We start from the raw sequence: 4725 nt of genomic DNA, 5'->3' as shown, positions 1-4725 counted from the left end.
ATTGACATGCGAGGTAATAGCAAAATCAATAATGGAACTGAAAAAAAGGCTGAATGATTTCCTCACAGCTAGTGATATGCTCAGTTATAACTACAAAAGCATAATATAGAAACATTTTGACACAGGGAACTGATCAGACCATGCATGTATGGTCAGTAAGCAATTTTGTTCCCCTCCCTGTCTATCGGTAATAGGGGTGATGGATCTGTGAGAGGTTACACGTGGTGGACATAAGTATTCTTTTCCAACAAAACAATTGCAAAAAAATGCAACTCTATTTTTCTGTGTGAAGCATTTCTGGAATGCACAAATCTTTATGATTATGACGAGTAAAAAAAAAAAAGAGTAAAATATTACATTTTGGAGTACAAACCGTTGTGGTTTATTGGATCTTAACACATAATTTATCCTGAACTACAGCTGGGGGTTTCAGTATTTAGTTTAAATACATACTAACTTACCTAATTGTTTTCCTTGATTATTGATATTGATATTTTATTTTTTTATAAATTCTTTATTTGTGAAATAGCAAATATGAGATACAATCAGACGTATAAAAGTATAAGGATAATTTGTTACATACAATCCACAGAATGGCATCCGCCAGGGCCACTGCCCCCAGGGGGGTCCAGATATAAATCAAACATTCAGCTATTAGGCATTTCCCCAACAAGGATAAGAGAGCATAGTAATCTGTCGTCGGTGGGCCTCCCTGCCGCTGTGCCATATAAACAAAGAGGTATCATTGTGGTTTGTAAGCGTAAAAGCACATATCTAAATTCAATTGGGGAGACCGGTGTGGCCAACTGTGCCAAACACCAGTTTTTCAGGGTACACAGGGGAAGACAGAAGGGAGAGTTCTAGGGAGGGAGAGGACGGGATAGATCTAGGGCGAATAAGAAAGACCAGGGAGAGTCAGAGGGGAAAAAGGGAGAGAAGAAAGAAAGAAAATAGGGCACCTCTGCAGTATCAGTCCAGGAGGCTCAAATATTCCCGGGAGGACGAGAACTCGTCCCACTCAAACCAGGTATAGCGAAATCGAGTCCCCGTTCCCTTCAGGGAGCTGGTAAGGTCCTCCATCTGCCTGTCACTGATCCTGCTGAGCCATAGCTTTATAGTGGGAGGAGAGACCTGTTTCCACAAGGCCGGGATACATGCTCTAGTCGCATTGACGAGGTGGATCACCAAGGACCGTTTGTAGCTCCGCAGAGAACCAGAGTAAAGGTGAAGTAGAAAAAATGAGGGGACCTTGGGGATGTTGGTGATCGAGAACCCCTGAGTGATGGAGTGGACTTTGGACCAAAATTCTTGAAGCGATGGACAGGACCAGAAAATGTGGAACATGCCCGCAGAGGAGGAACCGCATCTCCAGCAGAAGTCACTGGAGTCAGGAAATATCTTGTGTAACCTACTAGGAGTACGGTACCATCGAGTAAGTATTTTGTACCCCGATTCCTGATACCGATTACTAATAGAGGACATCAAGGATAGCTGCAAGATTCTCGAGGTGTCACTATGAGAGAAGGTAAGCCCCAGATCCCTCTCCCATGCTGCCATAAACGGCAAAGGAAGATCACAGTCCGGGGCTAGGAGTAACTGATAGCATAGCGAGAGGGCTCTAGGTAAGTGTCCTGGGGAGGTGCACTCATGCTCGAAAGTTGTGAGAGAGCGTGTCATCAGTACGGGGCGCGGGAGAGAAGCGAGGAAGTGGGTACGTTGAAAATGGCGCCAGAAGCCCAGTGGGGCCAGGATGGGATCCCTGTCCATGTCGGAGCATGTCGGCCAGCCCGGTCCCTGAATAAAATGAAGTGCCCCAAATTTTTCCTTGAGACCCAGTTGTACGAACCCAGGGTCCTGCAGCCCAGGGCAAAATTTGGGGTTACCAAGCACCGGGAGAAGCGGGGAGGGGGAGATCAGTCTAGAGTCAAATACCGTTCTGGCAATCTTCCATGTTGGTCCCAACGTGGGGTGTGAACGTATCACCTGAGAGATCCTAGGGGAGTGTATTGAGGGGTAGCTGCGAGAAAGACTGCTCCAAGGAGACCCAAGGTTTCAGCTTCTTGTGGCGGCACCAGTCCAGTATCCGCGTTAGATGGGCCGCCACATGGTAGAAGTTAAGGTCAGGCAGGGCCAGACCCCCTGACCGTTTGGGCCGACGGAGAATAGAATGGCGGATCCTAGCCGGCTTCGACCCCCACACAAATCTCGTGATCAAGGACTGAACTGACACGAAGAACCCCTTTGGAATCGAGATGGGCAACACCTGGATTGGATATAACAATCTCGGGAGTACATTTTGTTTGATAATATTAACTCTACCTGTCCAGGAAATGGCCAAACGGGACCACCCCGATATATCCTCTTTGATATTCTGCAATAATAAAGTTGAGAGTGTAAGTATCATCCAGTTTCCGCGGAAGCTGGATTCCTAGGTACTTCAAGCAGGATGTAGACCATGCGAATGGAAAGTTGCGTTGAAGTCGTTGCACCTGAGAGCTAGGCAGAGTGAGGTTCAAAGCCTCCGATTTCTGGGCGTTAATATGGAAGTTCGAAAGATCCCCGTATTTGGAGAATTCGCTAAGTAGGTTCGGGATGGACACCTTCGGGGAGGTCAGAAAGAAGAGCAGATCATCCGCGTAAGCGGCCACTTTATGGGTTCGGCCCCCGGCCACTACGCCTCCTATATCTGGGTTGGCCCTGATGGAGCAAAGTAAGGGTTCTAGGGTAAGTACAAAGATTAGTGGGGCTAGTGGGCACCACTGGCGAGTACTGTTAGAGATGGAAAAAACCTGCGATAGTGACGTGTTCAATTGGACCCTGGCTGTCGGTGTGGAGTAGAGGGACATCACCGATGAAAGCATATGTGGTCCTAGGCCCACATGTTCTAGGGTGGGTTTCATGAAGGACCAATCGACCCTCCGCATCTGTAGATAGCAAAAGGGCGGGGGTGGCCTTCGACACAGCCGAGTGGATAAGGTTCAGAGCTCGGGTGGTGTTGTCCCTGGCCTCCCTCGTGGGGATGAAACCGGCTTGATCAGTGTGGATTAGTGCTGTAATGTAAGGCAGAAGCCGCATAGACAGTATTTTGGAGAATAGCTTGGTATCCACATTCAATAAGGAGATAGGGCTATAGCTCGGACATACCTTCGGGTCTTTTCCCGGTTTCGGGATCACCGTTATGTGCACAGAGAGCGAATCTCGTGGCAGAACCCCTGTGTCTCTCACCGAATTAAGGGCTTGCACAAAGTGGGGGGCCAGGATGGGGGCATATTGCTTATAATAAAGCAAGGTGAATCCATCCGGGCCCGTGGCCTTGCCCGAGTTAGTCAGCTTCAGAGCCTCCGTGAGTCGAGGTCCGTTATCGGGCTCTCTAAGAGCTCAATCACTTTGGGGGGAAGCGAGGGGAGCGCCGACGAGGACAGGTACGACTTGATCCGGGACGAATGTAACTCTGCTGTTCTGGCCGGCCCTGGACGCGGGATATTATAGAGGGATGAGTAGTAGGATCGGAAGTTATCCGCCATATCTGATGACAGTGTGTCTATGACTGTACTCTGTGTATAGAATGTGATGATTTATGGGACCTTTAGACTGCTGCAGAGGAGGGGCACAGAAGCTGGAAGGACCTACTCAGGTGAGTATAACTTTGTTTTGTTTTTTTCACCCCCATTCATCTTCCAGGACAGCAGAGGAGAGAGAGGATCCCCGCACCGAAAAACAGGAAACCCATCATCCACAATTACACAAAAGGGGCCGTCCCTCCTAACCACTAACGTTTTTTTGTTTCCTCAGGCCTTACAGGGCTATTTCATTGCAGCAACAAAGGTCTTAGACCTCTGTTGCCGTAGGGCATGGGCCATTGAGACCCCTGTTGCCGTAGGGCATTCGTAGAAATGACGCCTGCATTTAACTAACATTGCCTTAGCTCTTTGGGTACATAAGGAGCGCAGCGAGTCTCTACAAACAGTCAGCTTAGCCATCAGTGACTGGTCTGGGCTTCGTTAGTGTCTAGTTTCAATCTGTTGCTGGCGTTGGCGCTTGACTCGAGACCCCAACTTAATCAGGGAACCCCTAATGTATGCCTTGTGTGCTTCCCAAATCGAGTAAGGGAACATTCAGAGGCCTGATTCAGGGAGAAGTAGGTGCGCAGATCATCCTCAATTTCCACCGCAAGAGTCGGGTCCTGAATTAGGGCCTCGTTCAAACACCAACGCCACGGTCCGGTTCCCGTCGTGCCCACATCTAGCTAGCTCTGTACGGGGGTATGGTCAGAAAGGGTAATTTGCCTATTGCTGTCCCAGAAATTAGGGGGAGGGTGGAGTGGTGGACCAGGAAGTAGTCAATTCGAGTATAAGTCTGTTTGGCCAAGGAAAATAATGAGTAGTCCCGCCCCTGGGGGTGGTGGACCCTCCATACGTCGGAGAGCTGGTGAGAGTGGAGGCATCTCTTAAGCCGACGCCGCGCCGCACTCGACAGGCACGATGTAGGCCTGGAGGAGTCCACCTCCGGGTCCAGTAAAAGATTGAAGTCCCCCCTATCACGAGAATCCCCTCCTTGAAGTCGTCTATCGGGGTCAATACCTTCTCAAAGAATGGGATCTGTGCTTGATTAGGAAGGTACACATTGATGAGGGTGACCACCTGCGCCCAGTGGTGTATTTTGGTTTGGGGCTGCCCTAGGCAAGCCGAAACTCAGGCGCCCCCCCCCCAATTTGCCCCCCCCCAC

Source organism: Nanorana parkeri, unplaced genomic scaffold, assembly GCF_000935625.1.
Source record: "Nanorana parkeri isolate BGI_ZX_2015 unplaced genomic scaffold, ASM93562v1 scaffold1662, whole genome shotgun sequence".
In the NCBI taxonomy this organism is placed as follows: domain Eukaryota; kingdom Metazoa; phylum Chordata; class Amphibia; order Anura; family Dicroglossidae; genus Nanorana; species Nanorana parkeri.
Note: the sequence above shows the minus strand (reverse complement) of the source record.